The sequence below is a fragment of the Triturus cristatus genome, chromosome 8, assembly GCF_964204655.1.
Source record: "Triturus cristatus chromosome 8, aTriCri1.1, whole genome shotgun sequence".
NCBI classification, from domain to species: Eukaryota; Metazoa; Chordata; class Amphibia; order Caudata; family Salamandridae; genus Triturus; species Triturus cristatus.
In genome coordinates, this window is record NC_140591.1 from 366952867 (window position 1) to 366977718 (window position 24852).

Genomic DNA, 24852 nt, shown 5'->3' on the forward strand with positions numbered 1-24852 from the left:
TTTTTTTTTACAGTTTTTCCTTTTCTAATAATGCCCCAATTATTGGAACACTCAGATTTGATGGGTGAGCTCCCGTCCCGCCAGCAAGTGCAAACCGGCATAGGGAGTAACAGGAGAACAGAGGAAGTGGTTCACCAACAGGCGGCCATTTTGGTAGGGTGGCGGTCTAGTAATCGCTTTGAGGACGTAAGTACGGCATAACCACCCCCTTTGACAACAAGCATTTTCCATTAGGATTTCAATGCACGTTTCTATGAAACTAACCAATTTCTCGAATATTTTGAAACTTTTTCTTCTAGTGTGTGACTACAAGCGCACATTCCCTCCCGTGCAGAGCTCATGGGGACTTAATTAGTCAAAAATGATGTACGTTGAATCAATATTTAATGCTTTTTCCTCCGATTTCACTCTTTATTTAACATTTTCATTTCCTCACTTTCAGCATAAACTATGGAGTAGCTACTACAGCCTCCCACTCGGCATTTAGTAAACTACCACATAGAGTGTGTGATTCATGTTTCATGTTTTGTATTGTCTTGTTCATTTTTCAAAGGGCAGCACGACACAACCATTATTTGTCTAAAAGATTAGTCGTGCACGAGTGAAAACATTTATCACTTTTTCCACAAGTTGGTGATGTGTTTTATATAAACTACAGTAATATGTTAACAATGTGATGATGTCCTATCTTTCCAGATCTTATTTCAAGGAATATACCTATTGGGTATTGTATTAGCATGAAAATAATATTTTTTCATCATGTATATCTTTTTTTTTTAAAAAGAGTCATGTATATCTTTTCTTTACCTTAATAATATTTAAGAAGACCAATAGAGTATTTTTAGGTGTGGAACAAGGGATCATTTACTCTGGTCCTGATGAAAAGCCTTAGGGGATAGGCTTGAAACATGTAGACCAGGAGACAGACTCCCATCACAGTGCATTTCTCCGCTCTCTCTCCCTTTTTAATAATACCAGGGACAGGATTTAATAAAACTTAAGCTCCACATAGCAGAGTCTTTTTTAAACGCACTTGATTGACCCTCTCACTCTTGTTTTACCACTCACCTAATAGTCAACACCCTACAAAGTACTCCCACGTCTCCGTTGGTCGTAGCACGCCCCGTCCCGCAGCGGACAGGAAGAACCCGATGATGAAGAATGCCACCATGGGACATTTTGGTGGGTAAAGGTTATTTTAAGAAAACTCATCGTATTCCTTAACCATTACTAAGACCAATTTATAGGACTGTTACTTGAAGTACGGGTGGACTCTTTTTGGTTATTTATGTAAGAGAGGAGGCTGAGTCCACGGCAAACCTGACCTCTTTCTCCCCCTTTTTGTTTGATTCGGACTTAACTTAAGGTTGCCCTAATATATAAGATGGTGTATGATCAGACTTGAACTCAGCCTGGAGGGCCAAATGTGAGATAACATGGGTGCCTTCTTAAAATATTACTATAGGATCATTAAGGCCCATCCCAACACTCTGAAATCAGCTCTCAGGCACATCTTTGATTCAAAGAAGAGCCCCTAGACCAACTACCGATGTTTTTTTTTTTTTCTTAATCCCTGACACTCTCCAAATAGACCAGTCCGAACTGAACAAACTCCTGCTCTTGCATACTATACTTAAAACCATCCTGAAAAACACAGACAAAATCATTGTCAAAGCTAAGTGAGTTAGCTAATTTAAGAACACATTGGTGCTAGAAGCAGTGGCAACATTCTATGTCAATAAGCATCCATATTGTCTGGGCCCTCAACCATATCTTCAGTGCTCAATTGGAAAATGTTGCCTCCAATAAATCATCCCTGCAAGATTGATGGGCCTCCAGATTAAAGATATGAATCCAAAATGGCCCTCCCTTTTCACAATTGTTAATTGCAGGCTCTGCGGATATAAATGAGTCTTTCAACCATTTCTTATGTTGTTGCCGGGCGTTGCTGCGCGCCGAGCACACCTTGTTAAAAACACTTTAACTTGTAGAATAAGAACCCATACATGCCCACACTTTAGAAGTGGAAATTGGGATTTTAAAAAAATAATAAAAGGGAGAATCTATTTCCTCAATTGACTTTTATTGAGGGCAAGGCAATTTCAGATGGGAGACAGCAAAAATAAAGCCATTTTTGGCTTCATAAATCGGGAGTCTCCCGCCTGAATCAGGTTTATTGGCTTTTATCAGAACCTTCAAGGAGGCTAGGAACTTTGTCTTCACAAGAGGGAGTCAACGGATCTGTCCAAATTTGGCAGATATATCAGCCTAATACAAAAATTCTTAAAAGATCCTTATAAGACTGGCTAGATCAAGCCTGGAAAGACAGACCCTACCTCAGCAAACCATTGCAAAGAAGTTGTGGCATCTCTCTGAACTACTACACTACGGCCGTTCCATTGCTTTTTTCTCGGTCTTTCAACATCTCCTTTTATATTGAACCTTTTAACCTTTAGCACTCAACCAGATAGCTGTATGTTATAAGTAATTTAGTTACCACTAGGTACTTTACATTTCTGTGCAAAGGCTTATGTCTGCTGATATGATTTTAGGTTCTCCCTAGAATAGTTGCATCTTTATGGATATTTTATTATTGTTGAGCACCAACACTGCTTGCACTTTGTTTTGCTGCTAACATCCTTCTGCTTTCATTTGAAAACTTTGTAATGTTAAGTTTTTTAAACTTTTAATTGCAGATTAGGGCGGAAACCGTGTGTGGAGCCACTGCCTTGTTGCCACTGGCAGCCGCTATTTTGTGAGGCGGTCTAGTTGCTTTTCTTGCGTCCGGCCCGGTATTTCATCCCCACCGTGGCGCAGATGCGAAGCACCAACACACTGAGTACTGCCTGCCCTTATTTTGCTGCCAACATCCTTCTGCTTTGATTTTGAAACTTGGTATTGTTTATTTTTTTAAATTTTAATTGTATATTAGGGCAGGGGTGTTTTATTAGATGTACTGTGGCCGTGTTTAGAGCCACTTGCCTGTTGCCACTTGCAGCCGCCATCTTGTGAGGCGGTCTAGTTGGTTTTATTACGTCCGGCCTGGTATTTTGTCCCAACCATGGTGCGGACATGCCAAAGGCAACCCCGCCTGCATCCGGCTGGGGCCAGGAGTCAGATATGCTGCCTGTTACAGACACGAGGTTTGTCTCTTCACTAGAGGAATTACTCCTGTATAACAACGGGAGGGGCAATACTTGCAGCCAGGTCTTTGCCCCACATGACTTACCTACAATCTGTAAGGCCTGCAACGCAAATTTAGGAAATCACGTTCCACCCACCTTAAACCCCAAACCTTTAAAAACACATCCACAAAGCTCAGATGTATCTGTTGAACTGTAGGTATCTCACAAAACACAGCACAGACCTATTAATTTTCCTAAAAGAGAAAAGGCCAGATGTCACGTTTTTAACAAACCTGGTTGAAAGAGGAGGCAACCCCAGATATAGTTATGGCCCTTCCACCAGGCTATTCCATAGCAAACTGTAATAGGAAAGATAAAAGAGGGGGCGGGGTAGCTTTAATTTTTAAGGAAGAATTGGTGGGCAGTTTTACACCCATTATTAGCATGGGCTGTGAGAATCTGCAATTTTCACTACACTCTTGCCCACTTTTACCTTTTCGGGCATTGTGATGTACAGGCCCCCAGGGGCGGCATCCCAGTTTGTTCAAGCACTACCAGACATAGTGGCAGAATGTTGCCTTTTCAAAGCAAATGTTACCTTATTAGGGGATCTCAACCTCCATTTCGAAGCAGCTGGCTGTGAAACTACCAAAAGGTCAGTCCAGGACTTGGATGCAGTGCAGCTTAGGCAAATCATTAATGGACCTACACACAACTGTGGTCACCTCTGGACGCTGTGTTAACTAATATCCCAAACCTGACTACTGAGGACTCTATCCCTATACTATGATCAGACCATTATATTATTCCTCTTGGGATGGAAGTTACTAAATGAACATCTGAACAGCACCCCCCACAAAGACCGAGGTGACCTTTCTCCAGCTTAGATAGTGGTGAGTGGAAGACTCCGCTTACAGAGTCTGCACCCATCTTAAAGGGTGATATTACGAAAGGCACACTGCTATAGAGAGTTGGATAAATAATTCTCTGAATTCGCTTGTCCCATACCAACCTCACAAAGTTAATCAGGTATACGGAAGGGCCTCATTGTATTCACTAGAGCTGACAAGATTAAAAAGAGAAACAAAAAAAAGGAAAGGGAATGGAGAAACGTATATGACAATCCCAGAAAAATCGGATATAGAACAGCCTTCAAGCATTATAAACGTGTTATAAGACAAACTTTAATGGCATACTATAAGGGTAAAATAGAGAATGCACCAAACACCCCAAAAGAACTGTTTAAGATTGTTAATTCCCTTACGAAATCGCCTCTTAGCTCTACAGTCCTTCTGTCATCAGAAGAACTTTGCAATATGTTTGTAAATTGTTTTCAAAAGAAAGTCACCAAATCCTTAACTACCTTTCTGCAACAGTTACTTCAAACATTGCTCCGCAGTAAGGCCATTGAACGGCCCGAAGCTGACTATTCCCTGGACTTAACATAGAAACCATGGACTCAATTTTAAAATCTGTCTTTAATCATTCTCTAGCAAGTGGTACAATTCCCATAGCCTGGAAACGGGCAATAGTAAAACCCCTATTAAAAAAAACGACGGCCTAACCACTATTGGTGGAAAATTACAGACCCATTTCACTTCTTCCGATAATGAGTAAAATAGTTGAAAAACACGTTAACAAACACTTGTCCGACTTTCTGGAAGTGCATGATATACTTCACCCTATGCAAACAGGCTTCAGGCAGGGCAAAAGCCAGAGACTGCTTTGTTAGCAGCCACCGAGGAATTGCGGTCCATCCTGGATCAAAGTGGCTCGGCTGCTATTATTATGTTCGATCCGGGTGAAGGGTTCAATACCATCTCTCATCCAGAGGATGAAGGAATTTCGAATTTGTGGGGATGCCATAAAATGGCTGAAAGCTTTACTGGACAACAGAAGCTTCCAGGTCTGTGAGGAAGTTTTTTCTTCTGCTATTCATCCTCTCACATGTGGGGTTCCTCAGCGGTCCTCTTTGAGTCCCACTCTTTTTAATCTTCATGTGCTTCCCTTAGCTGAGATTGTTCATGCTCACGGACTAGATCTTGTGTCATATGCCAATGATACGCAAATCATCATAGCCCTTATCCCCGACGTGGTAACACAAATACTCAACTTAAACAGTGTTTAAAAGAAGGCACTGAGTGAATGTCTGCTAGCAGTCTAGAAGTGAATGAGGATAAGACAGAGGTTCTGGTGGCTGGAAATAACCCCACAAGTTGGACTTATCTCTCCCGGCCGGAGTATCTAGGAGATTCTACGAAGCCCACCCATGTAGTGAAAAGTCTTGACTTCTGGGTGGACAACAAACTTACCATAGATATGCAGGTTCGGGAATTTGCAGGGTCCTGCTTCGGTATTCTTGGAGCTCTTAGAAAAAAACTGCACTGGTTACCACCTTCTACTAGAAGAGTGGTTGTGCAGGGCTTGATTGGCTCTAGGCTAGACTACGGTAACTCCCTATATATATAGGGAGTCCAAAATACGTAATCAAAAGACTTTAAGTAGTCCAAAATGCGGCATCCAGGATTCTACACAAAATTCCTAAACATCAATCGGCTTGCCCGGCCTTTGCATCATTGCACTTTTACCGATTCAGAATAGTATTGATTTCAAGGCCCTCTGTATTGCCCATCAGATTATACAGGAAAGAGGCCCGCCAATCATCTGAAAACTGATCACCTTTCGTCCCCAGGAGGCCTTTGCGGTCAGGGATACAAGGATTGCTTATGGTGCTTAAAATTAACTGAGTGAGAAATGGTGGTCGATCATTTGTGTACCTGGAACCAAAACTGTGGAATGAGCTCCCTGAGATTCTGACATTTCAACAGTCGGAAGCCAGGTTCAGGAAGCTACTTAAAACTCACCTTTTTTAAAATGCCTGCAGCTAATCTAAAGTTCACTTTGGTACTTCGGCTGGTGTTAGTTGCTTTCAACGCTGGGACGCCCGGTTTGGTAGCCATGCACTTTACAAAAAACATCAGAATAGAATATGTTTGCTGATAACTTCAGGCCTTTATATAGAGCATTAAATATAACTCTCAAGACATCTTTTTAAACCTCTTACATCCTCACAAGCATGTTTGCGATATTAGTTTTAATTCAAGGTTCTTTTTTACTGCATTTTAATTGTGCCCTTTAATACACTTATAATGATTTATTTATTGCAACTGTTTTTGCCTAGACTATTTATTGTAAAGTCTTCTTTCTCTCTATAAATATTGTAAAGATTTTAACTATTCATCCAATAAAACAGACATTGCTCTATCTATCTATCTATCTATCTATCTATCTATCTATCTATCTATGCCACTGGGTAGTTATAGTTAGGTCAGCCTTTCCATAGACGGAGCGTTTTATAGTTTGCTAATACCTTTGGCCCTGTTTGACCAATCTTCAAAAACCATTCTCCAAGAAAAGGTAATTTACCTCTGCTCGTTCTTGGAAAGATTTGGGGTGATCCGTCAAGTCGGGGCCAAGAAAAAAGGGGGGGGGATCCCGAAACACAAAATCCCCATGAATTTTCCATAGGCTTTTTTAATACAGGCTACAGCAAAAACCGCTGATGGGAATTGCACCAAATTCGGCAGGAAGCTAGATGTGGGTCCGCAGCAGGCTTTGAGAAATCACCCTGCCCATTTGCATTGGCGAGTCCGATTTTTTCATGGCAACCTATTTTTAGGGCCTACTGGTCCTTTCTGGCAAGCTGATAAAGAACAGGTGTTCTGTTTTCTCAGAAAGTAAACGAGCGATAAAGACGCCTTTAAATCTTGTTTTGATCTTGTCACATTTGCCCTGCGTTCAGAGACAGAGGTCAAATGTCACCTTATGTCTTACATTTTGAAAGAAAATGAAATCCAATCTCCAGGATAAAATAACCAGCAAAGTCAGATGAATTTGCAAAGTGAACTGCTTGGTGATGAGCCATCAGGATATCCAAGGCACACCTCAGCTCCCTTTGTGTGACTGTCTAGAGTGAATTCACAAGAGTCCCACTGTCAGCCAACCCAGACATGTATTCTCCAGACAGGCAGAGGCACAGAATTGTTAAGCAAGAATATGCCTACTTTTTAAAAGTTGCATTTTCAAACACGCAATTTAAAAACCAACCTCAACAAAAGATTTACTCTTACATTGTGAGTTCAGAGACCCTGAACTACAAATCTTTATCTGCTCCCAATGAGAAATTATACTTAAAAGATATTTCAAGGCAATCCACATGTTGCCCTATGGGAGAGATAGTCCTTGCAATAGTGAAAAACGAAATTAGCAGTATTTCTCTATTAGGACATGTAAAACACACCAGTACATGTCCTACCTTTAAAATGTTCACCCTGCGCAATGGGGCAGGCTGGGGCCTACCTCAGGGTGACTTACATGTAGTAAAAGGGAAGGTTTGGACCTGGCAAGTGGGTGCCCTTGCCAGGTCGAAATGTCAGTTTGAAACTGCCCTCACAGACACTGCAGTGGTAGGTCAGAGATATGTTTGCAGAACTATTTATGTAGGTGGCACAATCAGTGCTGCAGGCCAACTAGAAGCATTTGATTTACAGGCCCTGGACCCACCTGGTGTACTTCACTAGGGGCCTACTAGTAAATCAGATATGCCAATCATGGATAAACCAATCACAAACACAATTTAGACACTGGTTATCAGTGGTAAAATGCCCAGAGCCCTAAAAACAACATAAACACATCAGAAAAAACAGGAGGAAGAAGGCAAAAAGATTGGGAATAATCCTGCAAAAAGTGCCAGGTCCAACACTATCCTTCAAATGACTAATTTTGTATCCCAGTTTCACATGAGTATTTTCCGATCTTAATTTCAGTTTTCTCTGCTAATCTTTATACAGTACATAAACTCAATCCGACTTCTCATTACATACATTTTAAAGCACAGTAGTGCTGTCCTACCTAATCAGTAAGTTGAGTGTCAGGCTTTCCTCCACTCAGCCCCTCCCCACCCCCCAGAGAATCCTCTACCTTACTTCTGTAGCACAAGGATTTATATTGCATCTAGTCCAGGCTCTGTTAATCATTTCTAATCAAGTGCAGGCAGTTTCCAGGAAATGCATAGTAATATTATATTAAGATTAATGTTTGTGGTCTGATGCCTCAAACTCTACATATACATAACAGAGAGTTTGAGGATATTTGACCTGCAAATTGATAGCTTTTGCGCAAGCCATTTAAGCCTAAGCTGGTTGGTTTAAAAATGGTCCTGGAAGGGGTAGATATGGATTGCTTTAGGGTTCACTCTACAAGGGATGCAATGACATCTACGGCTTTTTGGACACAGGGAGGATTGGATGATATTTTGAGAACTGCAGATTGGTCAAGGATATCTTCATTTCAAACTTTCTATTGCAAACCTATAGAGTATGCAGCATTAGCAGTTATGCAAAGGATTTGAACCTGCATAATAGAGCCTCCTGTCTTGAAATAAAATTGCAGATTCTCGTACATTGAAGGAGAGTCCTGATTTTATTACAGACAAATGAGGTGAATATTATCCCACCTCTCTTATTTTTTAGCCCTCACAATAGCTGATGGTAATACATCTGTTTGATTACTTCTTGTGAAATCTTGACTAGTCAAGCAATTGGCTCAAGCATCTAACCATAATCGGGCTGGACAGTAGCATGCGACGCATGTTGAACTTTCATCCTGGCAAGAGGATGATCACAAGAAGGAAGTTAGTTTTCTGCTTCTTCGTTTCTGTTACCATCATTTTCAGTTTATTCATGGACTATAGACTCTGGCTCATCAGGAGCAGAGGAAATGGTCTGTAGACTGTTACTGCTATCTATATATAGGTGGGGATGTCCTTTGTGGTAATAACTTCCGGCCGAGGGGAGCAGGATTATGGGAGTTGTAGTGTTATTTTAAGTGCTATGCAATAAAGCAAGAACGGCGACTGCATAATTTGTTGCCTCGTTTGTCTTTATATAATCTGCAATTTAATCCCATTCTTTTTGTGACTTCAGTATGCAAGAAATGATCATTGGCACAGTGAGATATCCTAGATATAGGAAAACAAACTGTCAGTAAGATTGATATATAAGCAGGCCACGGTATTAAGTATTTTGCTTCAAAGAAATGTAATCTGTTATATGTTTGTATTGCAGAAAATGTTTCTTAGAAGATATCCACATTACTCTAGTTTCTGTGCTGTACTCTCTAGCTCTTCCACAGATCTATTTTAGATCTGGCTAGTTGCTTGAACATATGTAATCACTAGAAAAAAGAGCTTTTGGAAGGGCTACTGAAAGTGGTTTGAGCTCAGCCCCTTATGTTAGTTGATCTGAGTACTTCATCATTTCAATACATGCTCTGAAAAAGAGTGTATGATGCATTCCTGTTGGCTTGGAATGGTGCTCTCTTCTTTAACATGGTCACCACGTTTAAACATGATGCAACCACATCAGATTTCTATTACTGGTGCTAGCCTTTATGTGGGGAGACTCCCAGTCCTACCCCCACAACTGGGTCTGGAAGGTTCTTCCCCTGGTCAAGGCTCCAACCTATCTGAGGGGTGAGAAAAGGCAGGGCAGGCCTGGTGTAAGGTTTTTTTGTGTGTGCTGTGGGCAAGGCCCTTTAAAGCGCAAGTGACGCCAGGGTAAAGCGCCTCCCCAGTCATCCTGTCAAGTTGGCCCATCCTGCCCACACCTAAGCCCCCTTTGTGTCACTGGAAGTAATACACAAACCCCAATTGCATAACCATCATTCACAGTCATGTAACCCAGGAAGGCAAAGTTTGTTAAGATAAGAAAATGGCAACTTTCTAAAAGTGACATTTTCAAAATTGTAACTTGAAAATACAACTTCACCATTAAAGAGGATTTACAATTACAATTCATTTGAGTGTTTACAGCAATATCTGCTCCCAATCTAAAGTTAGCATTTAATTAATATAATAAGGTACCCCAGTGTTAGTCAATGGAAGGGCTAAGCCTTACAACCTTGAAAAATGAATTTAGAAGTTTTTCACTGCCAGGACATGTAGAGCACACACATATCCTACTTTTTAATTGCAATGCACTTTAATGCGGGGCACGAGTGCTGTAGCCCCACTAGTAGCATTTAATACAGGCCCTGGGTACATGTAGTAGCATTTACTAGGGACATGCACTTGCCAGTTAATTAAATGTGCCAGTTATAGGTAGGCCAATTTTACCATGTTTGAAGGAGAGAGCACAAGTGCTTTAGCACTGGTTAGCAGGGGTAACGTGCACAGAAGTCTTAAAGCCAATTCAACAAACATGAGGGGTGAATTTAGCAAACAGGAGGGGTGAAGGTGAACAACTTTGAGGGAATACCACACCGAGCAGGTCGAGGAAATAAATGTGTTTATCTTCATGACTTGCTGCCTCTCATTAGCGTTTCTGACTTCACTCCAAAACAAATGGGGATAAGCAAACCAATCCAAGCAACACCAGTCTCATCATCAGAGTGGGAAAAGCACATTCTTGGACTATATAAATCTAATTCTCACACCCAAGTTTCTCCCGGCCTGCCCTCTGTCCAAAAGGGCCAAATGGATCAGGTCTTGTCAAACATTTCGACTACACAGATCTCCTCTGTCATAAGAACTGCTAGATCATCTGCAGCAATGGGCCTGGACAATATTCCAATCAAAGTCCTACAAACAAACACCGATGACTGGAGTAAATTTCTAGCCCCACTTTTCCAATATTGGTTTCGAGACTGGGAAAATACCAAAATCTTGGCAGGGGAGCATAGTGGTCCCTCTCCTAAAAAAGGCTCAAGATTGAATCCATTGAACAACAGACAAATAGCCCTCCTAGATGCCACTGGAAAGATCTTCGCAGCATGCGTTTTGGATCATCTAAAACAGTGATTCCCAATCTGTGTGCCACGGCACCCCAGTGCGCCATAAAAACTATCCAGAGGCGCCGCACACCAAACGCACATTTAGGGAGCCACATTTATTTGTTAATCCTGGCGTATCAATAGTTCAAGACTACTTGTAGAGAAAGACACATTTAATTTTTGAGAAAGTCTACAATCCACAGTAGCAGTGTTTGCCTGCACACAAACATGGAAATACTCCAGAGGGGCACAGTACCTACAGCGGCCGCCAGGGTCGGGTCAAAGTCAATCCTAGTGTTTGTAAATAAAGCTGCGGTGGCAGCTGCTGTGCAGAGACCTGGGCTGAATCTGGCAAGCCGGGGATAAAAGAGCAGGCTGAGACGAGCAGGCTGAGACGGAGGAGAAAGAAGCCTGTGTGGAGAGAGGGGCTGACAGGAGGGGCTTTACAAGGGGAGCAGGGAGGAGGCGCAGACCCTACCAGTGGAAGCCTTTACTGAAGTGTTGATTACATGTTGGGAACACTGTGATGGCTGCTATGGTAGAGCTGGAGACTGAATAGTGTGTCTGGCGAATAAACCCTGCCTTTAAAGAAGCCTTCAGTGTACAGCAGCACACTCTTGACCTGTGTTTTTGTGAGGTACGAATTCTGTGAAGCTTCAACATTAAATAACATAAGCACAAAGTATTAAGGACAACAAAGACTGGAATAACACACTGACTAAAGTACTTCGTGTGCACAGATTAGAAGAGGACAGCCACGTACGTCCCTTCCCACTCCACAGAACTTGTTGGGTACACAAAGATCTTAGTTGCATGCACCTTAGCCTCATGTTATTTCATATTGCGGCACATTTGCAACATTTAAACATGCAAGAACATATTTACTACCACATGTTCTTGTTGCCAATTGCGTTGCAGCAGTTACATATAGATCATGCAAATGCCCACTATTTAACAATAAAGCTGTATTCATACAACCACTTTAAACAAGAGTTTTCCCTTTAAAACAAATACGTTCACAATCTTATACTGTAAAAAACTGTACTGGTTACTGTTACATTTGGTAATTGCATGCTCATTCATTTGTGGTTTGCAGCGTTATCACCTGAGCAGTTTCTGCAGGGGATCACTTTCTGTGTGTGTCTGCTTCACAGCTTTTACTTCTCTCTGCTGTAGGGGCCACAGTGCCCCTGTGTTGGTCCTACCAATCCTCTTGTAGTAACACCACAGGGCAGTGAGTGACCTGACCCAGATGATAAAGAAAACTATGGAGAATATGTCCTGGCAGCATCCTGGTAAAGTGAGTAATGCACTGCACTGGACAGTGTCTTTCCGTATTGGCTGTTATTGTATCTGAAGCTTTACCATAATTCACAGTGAAATATGCTGCACATAGTAAATTGTAACACATGCTACTTCACTTTTGGCATTTTGTGTTATTTAGTGTTGTAAATACCAGGTGTCCCTGTACCTACTAGTTGAGGGTGAATGGAAGGAGGCATATCTCTACCAGTGAAGTGGTTTGCTTTTCCTTCCCTGCTAGACTAGCAAGGCTCTCTGAGAGAGAGAGAGAGAGAGAGAGAGAGGGTGGGTGACAGGATCCAGGGCCATACGCCACATTAGCCTGGTTTTGTGATTGCCACCACTCAATTCCATGCTTCCAGAATTTCACACGCATCATCATGCAACCTATACAATCACACTATGCAGCCGAAATGCCACATTACCCATCCATGCAAACAATGCAGTTTGTAGCATAAAGCAACATATGTTAGTGACAGAGCACCATGTGCACAAGCAGGAATATATGCAAAGTCTGGTGTTAAAGCAATAGTTTTTCAAAACCCATTTGTGAGTGAAATGACTACATGGAAGTACTGACCTAAAGGTCTTACTATGACCTGTCACACACATCAAAGCCTACCACTGACACACTTTCCCTGACTGCATGATTATAATACCTTCATCGGCTTCCTCACAAATATTTTCAGGCAGAAAAATTGAAGTACTCCCGAGGCTGGGCTCACATCCCCCACCAGCCCAATAAAAGTAACATAATGGGGAGCTGTGGCCAAAGGCTAACTGGTCAAGGGTGCCGGGGGTCCAAAAAGTTTGGGAACCACTGATCTAAAAGACATTCTCGAATAACGTGATCCCTATGACACAGGCTGGCGTCTGCCCAAAACACTCAACTTCGGACAATATCGCAGTTCTCCATACTGTCCTTGACAAATATGTAACGTTAAATTCACAAATAGTTTATTGTGCTTTTATCGGTTTTTCGACGGCTTTTGATAGCGTTTACAGACCAACATTATGGAAAAAGATTGTGAGTTTAGGGATTCCTACTGATCTTCTCACAGTAATTATCTCCCTGCACACAGCAACATGTTGTAGAGTTCAAATGGGGGGAGAAAAGGGTTTAACCAATACAATCCCCACGATGAATGGATTGAATCAGGGATGCCTTCTAGCACCCATGTTATTCTCCATTTACATAAGAGATCCACTGGGGTGTTTTTCCCAAATTGATAACTCCCCACCAAAATTAGCACAGCACAATATCCAATATCCACTGCTTAATGTACGCTGATGATATTGTCATATTTGATCGTACCCCAATTGGCTTGCAAAGAAATTGAAATGAACTAAACCAATATACAAAAGAAAATCTTTTGGTACCCAACATATCTAAAACCAAAATCTTACCTTTTAGTGGAAGAAGAAAATCTCTGCCTTTTACGTGGTCATTGGGAGGCAACCCAATTAAGATAGGGAAAGAATATGTCTACTTGGGCCGTATCTTTACGTATAATCTACAAGACGCCCCCCCATCTCCAACATCTTGAGCGAAAGGCAGACTCCCATGTCGCGGCACTACTGAGATTTTATTGCTCAACTGGCAATAGACATTTTAAATCCCTACAGCATGACAATCCCACCCATTCTCTCTTATGGCTTAGAATATACACAAATGAAAGCATGGCAATCGATTAAAGTAAAGGAAGTTATCATTCTTCGAAAACTGTTAAAAAGTATCCCACTCAGTCCCCGTACAAGCTTTACGCCTCGAGCTTTTTCTAACGAGCATTTTTGCCTGAGTTGTCTCCAATATTATCAGGTGGGCCTATAATCTCTGTCATGCAGTTCCAGCCACACTAAGGCATATATTAAAACTGGAGACTTTTAGAGATGAATCAGCTCGGTACACCTGCAATAGGAACCTCATAAAAGCACTTGAGATGTCACAATGCACTATTGCACTTTTGCAGTCCTGGTTCTCAGCGCATCTGAATGTCTTTTTAAAACATATGATGCCGAGAATAATCTATGAACGGGACAAAGAATATTATATCCAATTAAAGTAATATTAAAAATGTGCGGAAAACATACTATTTAAAACCCCTGAGCACTATCTACAGTTCCAGTTAGAGGACAGAGTAAGGTGCTGTATCCTTCTTCTGTGATTAGGAATTCTTCCTTTAAAAGCATATTCCGCTAGATGGATCGCCACCGAAAAGTCTCTAGGTAAATGTGACTGGTGCAACGTCGGATCACAAGATCTCTCTCACGTATTATTAATTTGTCCTAAACCAACTTTGGTAGAGGCTTGGCGTTGATTCATAAAGCCAATCCGTTTAAGATATAACGCTATTTTAGCTCAAGATCTAATCACGGTGTGTAAGTCTCCCCCTAATGAATTTGTATGCTATAACTTGTTTACGTTTTTAAAGAGTTTCTTAAACTATTTTTTTTTAAAAGAAGTGCACAAATGTAATTGTTTTAATTAATGTATGTTGTTTTCGTGGACCATAAACTATTTTATTGTCTAATCTTATCAAGAGCCTTTTTAAAATCGCTTCTAAAAATATAATTTAACATGCTCTATTTTTTTGTAATTGTATTTGTTGACCTCAGTTGAGTTCTGAATCAAATAAAATTATTGATTGATTGCCTTCACTCCATTATCAAATCGATATTGCTTCCTACTTAGAGTGGAATGATATGAGGTATGCAGAGAGGGGTGTCTCCATAAGTATAGGGTGAGAGGTATGTCTGTGTTAGTGCAGTGTGAGTAATGAGAAGGTCAGTGTGCCTGTGAGTGCAGGGTGAACAAAGTGGCTGCATGAATCTAGGGTGAGTTGAATGCCTGTGTGAGTGCAAAGGAAGAGTACTTGTATGACTACAGTGAGTTATGCTTTTATAAGTGCAGAGTGAGGGTGGTTCCTATGAGTGTGGAATGTTTCTGTGTGCCTGCAGGGTAAGTGGTATACACGTATGCTTGCAGGTATGTAAGGTGAGTGGTGTCTGTTTGAGTGCATGATGAGTAGCGAATCTTTGAGTGTAGGGTGAGCAGTGTGCCAGCATGAGCACAAAGTGAGTGGTATGTATGCGTGACTGCAAGAGAAGAGGTATCTTTAGTAGTAATGTATGCCTTTGAGCATAGGGTAAGCGGAGGTCCTATGTGAGTGCAGGGTGAGCAGTGTGCCGGTATGCATGCAGGGTAAAATTTGTGGGTGCAAGCTGAGTAGTGGGCCTGTCTGCTTGCTGGCAGAGAAGTAGGCGGTGTGTGTGTGTGTCTGTGCGAGAACAGGGTAAGGGATGGGGTGTGCTTGTAGAATGGGTCACACCTGTGTGAATTTGTCATGAGTAGTATGTCTGTGTGATGCCTGCGCCATTATAGGGCGAGCTAAGTACTGGTGCAACTTTAGAGTGAGAGGTGTGACTGTGTATATGTGCAAGGTGAGCAGTGTGCCTTTGTGAGGGTATGGTGCAGCTCATTTAAACCAAATCTATTAGCATTGCCAATACTTGTTTATGTGATGTTTTTAAAGCTTGGGCCTTAATTGATAAACATATTTTAATGTATTCTTGGCGAGTAGAAGCCTTATGGAAAAGAATAATAGGTAAAGAAGATGGCTAATTCAATATGTGACCTAACATCACACCACTATGCCTTTAGAGTGCTTTAACTGCTTTTCTATTATGGGCTTACTTTTATTGTAAATAAACAAAAAGATCCACCCAAGGAAGATTGCAATCAATGAAGTTAGATTATGGGTCAAGTGTGTTTCCTACATTGGTGGGAAGCACATTGTGTTTCTTAAATACCCCTCACACACCAAAAGGGCCCTTGGTGTCACGCTTCATCATAGGGTCTTCGCATCCATCTATGGAACGCTGCGTGCTACTACCAAAGAATACGTGGGAGCACTGATGTAATCGCTATGTGTGGTGTGTGAGGGGTGGTGAGAGGTAGGGTCAGGAGTGAATGGTAAGTGAATGTTAAAAAATACATAGCACCATTGGAGTAAAAAAAATGTAATAAGCCTTGGTGCCCGTATTACTAAAAAAGTGTGAGTTGGAGGTGTGTTGTATTAATGTACAAAACCTCCTGCGTGTGTCAACATGTTTCGAAGCGTGCTGCTTCTTCTTCAGGACGGGTACACAGATCCCTACCCTACTCACATGTATGATGTGACAATGTCAACAGTACCAGTATTATGTGTAGACTGGTGGAAAAGAAAGTTACAACAAATGGAACACAATGGTCTCAGTAATATTAGTATAAAGGAAATTCCTTAGTTTCAATCTGTAAAGAAACACAATATAGGAAAAATCAGTTGTGTAAATTATACTCCAGACATAGCATTCGTGACCTGTATAAGTGGTAAATACAGTGTCTATAATTGGAGCAAACTACAAACTATTGGTGCCAGTGCAGCGTCCTGTAAAAAAAGGGGGGACAAATACAAGACGTACACATATGTAACAGAAAACACACACACTAAAAAGAATTATGTCCCAGGATCATTGCTGCAGCGACTAGCGAGTTTTTTAAATCAAAAATCTAAGAAAAACAGCTTAGAAGGAGAAAGATCACATACTTGTTGTTTTAGAAGCCAATGGCATCATGAGCCTTAGAACGAAAGGGACCCTGTGCACATTGCACTCTGTGAAAATTAACATAAAATAAAATGAAATGAAGTAAAATCCAGAATTGCTTCATCTCCTTGGTGACCAAGGTCTATGGGAACAGACTGGCATCTCTGAAGCGGCTATGCCGTACTCACATATACCAGGTAACTGCCTCGCATGAACGTCCCCCTCGCGGCTCCGTCGATGTGGTTGTGCCGACAGGAGCAAACGAATCAAGTTTAGGAATGGCAGTGAATGGGAACAAAGGAAATTTACTAACTGATAACTGGAACGTCATTTATATGATCACTTGTCCCTGTGGTTTGGAGTACGTCGGAATGACTTCACGACCAGCGAAAATCCGCATTGGGGAACACAAAAGCAATGTCCGGTGTTAAAAAAGCACAACAAAAATGGCGACACACTTTCTAGCTGAAACACACACAGTGAATGACCTCCAATGGACAATCGTAGAGCAATTACAATCTGAAAGTGGCCTGTTGGAAAAAGAACAACGCTGGGTGTTCCGTCTGGGCACCAACATAACAGGCCTCAACGACAAAATACCATGGAGTCATTTCTCTTGAGTTGAGAACAGTTTTGTTGGCCTTTTTAGACACTCATCCACCCAGTATCAGTATAAGGATCAAACTACCCTTGGGAGATCCAACTACCCTTGGGATGTCCATATTTCTCAGACCAGGAATGCTGGATTTACAAACAAGTCAATTTATTTTGGACCTGCTGAATAAGAAGAGTTTACAGGTTAATATGTGATTACCTTACTACAAATCCGGCCTTTCATACACAGAGAATGGATTCACAATCCTGATTTATTATTTAATATTTCTTTGTTTCTCTGCCGCTACCAATAAGGGTCTCTAACAATAATTTTCCATGGCCCATGAATGAACGATAATATTAACTTTTTTCCTACAATAATTTGTATAAACATTTATATTAGACATCCCTGTGTCTCTAACTGGGTTTAGTGCACCCGAGTAATAATCTCTATTTTCCAACACGAGCACTGACTATGACCACGCTGTTCTATCTAATCCCAATTGAGCGTTCTAGTTCAACAACGCTCTGCGCCCTTCACCGCCTATTGAAGGAACGCGGTACAACTTCCGGGGCAATGGCAGTCCCCGCAACGCTACCAGTAGCGCAGGGATGAAAGCGCTCACTGATCAGCGCCGCCATCTTAGACGAGCGCTCTAGTTCTAAACACACGACGTCCCACCACTTCCGGGTGTAGGGACGCAAAACAACTTCCGGGCCGAAGGCAGTCCCCGCACCCCTCACAGCGGCGCAAGAGTGGAAGCGCTCCCTGGGCACACGTACACCCCGTCTTTGGCGGGAATTAAATGGGCAATTAAGCACAGTATAAATATCCCCTCCAGTCGGCACAACCACATCGACGGAGCCGCGAGGGGGTCGTTCATGCGAGGCAGTTACCTGGTATATGTGAGTACGGCATAGCCGCTTCAGAGAGGCCAGTTCTGTTCCCATAGACCTTGGTCACCAAGGTAATGAAGCAATTCTGGATTTTACTTCATTTCATTTTATGTTTATTTTCACAGAGTGCAATGTGCACAGTGTCCCTTTCGTTCTAAGGCTCATGATGCCATTGGCTTCTAAAACAACAAGTATGTGATCTTTCTTTTTCTAGGCTGTTTTTCATAGATTTTTGATTTAAAAAACTCACTAGTCCCTGCAACAATGATCCTGGGACATAATTCTTTTTAGTGTGTGTTTTTTCTGTTACATGTGTGTACGTCTTGTATTTGTCCCCTTTTTTACAGGACACTGCACTGGCACCAATAGTTTGTAATTTGCTCCAGTTATTGACACTGTATTTACCACTTATACAGGTCACGAATGCTACGTCTGGAATATGACTTACAAACCTGATTTTTCCTACATTGTGTTTCTTTACAGATTGAAACTAAGGAATTTCCTTTATACTAATATTACTGAGACCATTGTGTCCCATTTTTTGTAACTTTTTTTTTCACCAGTCTACACATAATACTGGTACTGTTGACATTGTCACATCATACATGTGAGTAGGGTAGGGATCTGTGTCCCCGTCCTGAAGAAGAAGCAGCACGCTACACAACATGTTGACACACGCAGGAAGCTTTGTACATTAATACAACACATCTCCAACTCACACCTTTTAAATAATACCGGCACCAAGGCTTATTAATTTTTTTTTTACTCCTATGGTGCTAGGTATTTTTTAACATTCACTTACCATTCACTCCTGACCCTACCTCTCACCACCCCTCACACACCACACATAGCGATTACATCAGTGCTCCCACGTATTCGTTGGTAGTAGCACGCCGCGTTCCGTAGAGGGATGCGAAGACCCCTATGATGAAGCATGACACCAACGGCCCTTTTGGTGTGTGAGGGGTATTTAAGAAACACGATGTGCTTCCCACCAATGTAGGAAACACACTTGGCCCATGATCTAACTTCATTGAATGCAATCTTCCTTGGGTGGATCTTTTTGTTTATTAATAATTGTATGGGGAGGCTAAATCCACCCCAGGTGTTCGTGTAGAACACCGACTCTCCACTCCCTCCTTTGTTTTCTTCTTTACTTTTATTGTAAACACACTAAAATAGTCTTTGAACACTACAATTAAAATGGAGCTTGAGCATGGTACATGCAATATTGCCCATTCACCATATACAAAGTATGACATGGTAAAACCAAAAACCTAGCACTTCTTGTATATATTGCATTTAGTAAGCAGCTTTTGGGAAAGCTTTATGGATAGAATGGAGCCTAAGCTTCCACACATTCTCTTCCCTTTCACAACACAGAAGAGGAGTAGATGGGTGCACAGTTGCAGCACAGAAAGAATGGCAATCATTTTTCATAGCCAATTGGCCATAAAGGAGGAGCTGGTGAATCAGTGCTGTCTTCTACCGTGTTGCAGTCACTATCATGTTCAAGTTTACCACTCCTGTTAGGGATTGACTGTGCCGCCTGGTAGTCTTCACTATAGGGCTACGTTCACTGGCTTTTTGGGGATCCTGCTGTTGATAGATGGTGGGGAGGATAAAGATGACACCAGGATTTCCAGATAAAATTGGCAAGCAGGTGGCCTTGGCAAAGAGAGCACTAGTTGCTCCAGCAAGCCCCAATGCAGCTGGCTGTAGTGTTGGCTCAGTTATGGTCAGTGCTTTAAATAGGAAGGACAAGCATTGGCAAAGCCAATAGATCTAGTCTATGCAAGAGCTCTTGACTTATGTGTTTTAGCCATATTGTACCCTAGCGTGGCTGCTGCTCAGCATGGCTAAACATTAATGGCATAGAGTGGAGTAACAGTGTCGTGGAGGGTTTTGGAGTGGCATAGAGTGGTGTGGAGTAAAGTGGGGTAGAGAGAGTTGCATAGCATGCCAAAGTAGTTGAGGGACGTGGCATGGAGTGGAGTTGCGTAGAGTGGGATAGAGTGTCATGGAGTGGGATAGAGTGTCGTGGAGTGGTGTGGTGTAGAGTGGAGTGGAGTGGCATAGAGTGGATTAGAGTGAAATGGCATAGCACAGAGTGTGGTAAAGTGTCATAGAGTGGATTGGAATAAAGTGTCATAGAGTGGAGTGGCGCAGAGTAGAGTGTTGTTGAGTGGATTGGCATATTGTGGAGTAAAGTTTTGAGAGTAGTGTCGTAGAAATGAGGGGCGTAGAGTGAAATAGTGTTGTAGAATGAAGGGGCATAGAGCAAGGTAAAGTATTGTAGAGTGGAGTAGAATAGTGTGTCATAGTGTGGAGTGGGGTGTGATAAAGTGTCATAGTGTGGAGTGGCTTAGCTTGGTATAGTAGAGTAGAGAGGAGTGAAGTGGCACAGTGTTGCGCGGATTAGAGTGGCGAGAGATAGAGTGGAGTAGAGTGTCCTAGAGTGGAGTGACGTAGAGAGGCCTATACTGAAGTGGCGCAGAGTGTTGTAAAGTAGAGGGGAGTGTCATAGAGAGGCATGGAGTAGTGTGGAGGAGCGTAGCATGGCATAGAGTGTCGGAGAATGGTTTATGCATGGTGTCGTTGTGCACTGCCATACAGACAACATATTATCAATTGAATTGACCATTACATTTGCACAGACATACAGTTTTACTGATAAAACTGTACAGCGCACAAACTATAACGTGTGGAATCAGCATCACCTAGTGTATGGATTTATTTTGATCGTATTCAATTATTCTTTTCCAGCAGGCTTCAGAAATACAAAAAAGTGCTTAATTTGTGCTTTTCATATTTTGATATATTCTGAAATATTTACACGGTTGATTTACAGACATTTAAATTTTGTTGTGTGCTAGCAAAAAGCCTTTAGTAAGTAAGTAAAATAAATTTGAACAGTTCACAGTACTCAAAAGTGTCCCGTCGCTAGCAAAACCCAGAAGCTGTGACAGAAGCACAAAAAGTTAATGAAAAGAATCAAAGGGAAAAAGCCACCCCTTTCACACACACAGATTGTCAGATAAAGCCTCTCACTTTGAAGTCTGAGAAAGAAAAGTAAGCACCAAGCTCCCTCGGAAGACAGAGCCTGACATTTGAGCTGTCTTCAAGCGCACAGCAAATTTGACAAAATAAGAACATGATTTAAAGGCCTGTTTACAGAAAGTGAGCGCTGTCGAAGAATACAGTAAACAGGATATGCTCCATGGGGTGGAGTAACTCAAGCTGGGCAGCTTAAAACAAACAAATAAAGCCAGCAAATAGAAATCAAGCAAATGTGAGTTACATACCACAAAGCTAAACCAAGCCGCACGCATAAATGTCTAAAAAATGCAGATTCAAAAGATGCCAGAAGATAGCAACGGCTAGCAAGTTACCAGTGAGGCAGTAAGCGGATTTTGTCAAATCACTCTAAAATCGGGTTTCCACAGGGACATAATGACCCAATACACAAGGCTAGGCAATGCAGGAGAAATGATCGCTCAAATAGCTGCAACTGCAGAAACCTATGAAAGTAAAATACAGATGAGGTGATGAAATGCTTAATCCTCTGTAAGTTCCATGGTGCATCAACCAACTTGTCGCCAACATTGTAGAGTACAAATCCAGGTATTCCAAGAAGTATTTCTTATAAATTGAAAAACCAATGTACAGATTAAGAGCACACGTCTTGACTCGGTCCTACCACTCAGTAGCTCCTCCAATGTTCTAGTTCACAGGTGAAGCAGCTGATGGAATGGAAGAGGCCTTACAAAAATAAACACATATAAGCGGCATAGTATGTGCCTACAAATTTAATTCAAGTTTTACAGAATAAATATAATACAATAATAAGTATAACACATGAAGGGGTCCCTGTTAGGAGATTAGCGAGAAACACTTAATGAGGAATCATTTCCAAGAGGTGTGACTTATGTAATGTGGGGCATGGCCTCAAACATGTGAACTATAATCCTGTACTTCACACAACATGCCAGCTGACCAGTGCTTGGGTGCCTCTGAGTTTCTTCTTATTGCTTCTAGGTATATCATGTGACATTGAACATGCACCTAAAATAAACCAGACTTACTCACTTTGCCAGTGATTGTTAAGTGTCAGATAAATGAGCAACTACAATGATTTTGTTGTCAATAGTTCGAAATTAAACTGTTTTAATTCGAAACGTTACTAAGGCGGCCTAGGAATGGACATTGTTTCTTGACTTACCTCAATCACTCAGATTTTCTCCTTCACGCCATTTTCCGGGAGTGCCTTTTATCCTCCCAGCGTCTTTCTGAAATCCTCCATCTGCATCTCTCATAGGTCATATCCTTCCTCTTCATCACTCTTTTTTTTCACTCTCCTTCTGTGTGTACTTCCTTACATCACCGCCTCCTCACCATGCCTTCTTCCAGGCCATGTGTGCTCTCTCTCTCTCTTTCTGTTCACACAGCATTTTCTATTCTTTGGCATTGTCACTCTCAAAAGTGGTGTGTAGCTCCTTCACACACTTTCACATAAATTGGAAATCACACATATGTGACCCTCTCTCTTTGAGCTCTGCTGAGGTCAGGATTGAATGAGAATGTAGTCTAAACCTGTTTTTGCCTGTAAAGTTAAGGACATGACTATCAGCCAGGTGGGTCCTGTTCTAAAGTCCGTTTTAAATTACCGACGGATCTAAGACAGATCCGCCCCACTTAACATCTTGGTTATAGATCGATTGTCTGAGTTGGTACTGCTGCTGAGAGTGTGGCCTTCTGTCCATGGAGACACTCACCTATGCTCTTTTTCTGAGTTGATAATCGACTGACATAGGAGACCTTACTGAAAAAATGGACTACAATCCTCTTTCATCAAATTACAAAAGAAGACATCCAGACGTCTATTAGACTAATGCATATGGTCCTTGCCCCCATCCAGTCTCAAACTATCATACTCTCAGTGGGCTAAGAAAATGGCAACGTCTTAAGTGTGCGTTTTGACCTCGATATGAGTGGGACGATCGTCATACGTTTGCTATTGGTCCACTTTAAAGAATGACCGGGGTCTTTGATTTGTGGTCTGTACCTCTGCAGTACTCAGTAAAGACCACCACAAATAGACTTTTGAAGCCTCATTTCCTAAAATGTCAGCACTTAATATTTACTCGTATCCCAGTAGGGCTTGTGTCGATGAAAAGGCTGGGTTGAGTCCCTGCCCTCCTCTCATTGGTGGATTCAATTGAAGGAGTTCTACAACATAAAAAAAGCTCAGGGCAGTCCCATTGGTTTCCTCTTATTGCTTTTTTACATCATTCGAAAGATTGTTTGTAATATTGTATAATGTCTCTTTATATGCTTTTCCATCCAGCTGATGTACATAATAAGCAGTGTATAGTTTGTCTATTTTCGATTGTCAATTGGTTAGTTATGTTTATTGTGGTAATTAACATATACTGCTTTCTTTTTTTGAATTTCAGAGAAAGTCACAAAGGAAAGCAGTGTGCTGGCGCGTTACCAGAAGCAAATGTTGGAACATAATGTAGCCCTTGAGAAGTTAAATACAAGTTTTGATGAAGTAAGACATTGCAATGCCTTATCTAAACCTTTTTCTATGTAGAGCTGGGTTGCAACAACAGGTAAGAAATTCTTTGTTGGGTCTCACCTACTGACAGCGTTGGCTCTCTGTTGGCAGCAAATCTATTGTGTCCAGTATAGACTGAGAGTGAGCTTTGCGTCCTCCTTTTCCCCATGTTTGTAAGTTTTTTTTGTCTATCTCCGTTACCTTCTCCTGATTTCAGTGGCTTCCCTCCCTATTTTGAATCCAGGACCAAAAGAACTTCGGTATTTCCGTGTTCTGATTGGATGGTTTTAGACTTCCACTGTCGACACAACTGGGAACTATTTTCTTTCCCCCTCTCTCCTTGTTCTACTTCTCCCACTTTACCACCTTGCTCTTTTTATTTTCCCATGGCAGCTGCATACCCCCACTGCACTCTGTTCACCCCACCACTTATCCAGTAGCAGGCAGCCATCTTTAACATTTTCTAGATGGCCACCATGTGTTCGCTTTGTGGTCATCTTGGATATGCCTTCGCCTAAGGTTTATGAAAAAGTATCACAAGATGGCCACCGTTCACAGACACACATGCATGCTGGTCATCCTAAAATGCCTTATGGAAAAGCATTTCAAGTTAGCCACTTACACTGCAGCATACTCGAGGAAAAAGCATTATCAAAGCCAATAGCTCTGCAATCCAGTATTACAAACGAGGCCTATTCACGTTGGTGATGCGTGTTTTACATTACAACGTTGTTCTTTCAAATACAGATTAAGCTTATAACTAGCATTTAGTCCATATTTTCATGGAAAACTCAGAAGTAGGCTTGCTGTGACAACATGAAATGGGTAGTTAGAAGCACAACATAAAGATTAGGGTTTTGGATCAGTATTTGCTGGGGTAGAGTCAACTACTCCTTGAGTCTGTTACTTGAATGTAGACAAGATTGAGGCAAAGGCATATGTGTGGCGAGTAGTGAGAGT

The 24852-nt window shown here is 41.7% G+C and overlaps 1 long non-coding RNA gene across 1 annotated transcript in view; it reads left to right on the forward strand.

Moving 5' to 3' along the window:
• LOC146802141 (uncharacterized) overlaps nucleotides 1–24852 on the forward strand; it is a 73092-nt gene that overhangs the window by 38500 nt on the left and 9740 nt on the right. The window contains exon 2 of the long non-coding RNA XR_014967364.1: nucleotides 23789–23886. This is a non-coding gene — a long non-coding RNA (uncharacterized LOC146802141). The remainder of the gene's footprint in view (nucleotides 1–23788; nucleotides 23887–24852) is intronic.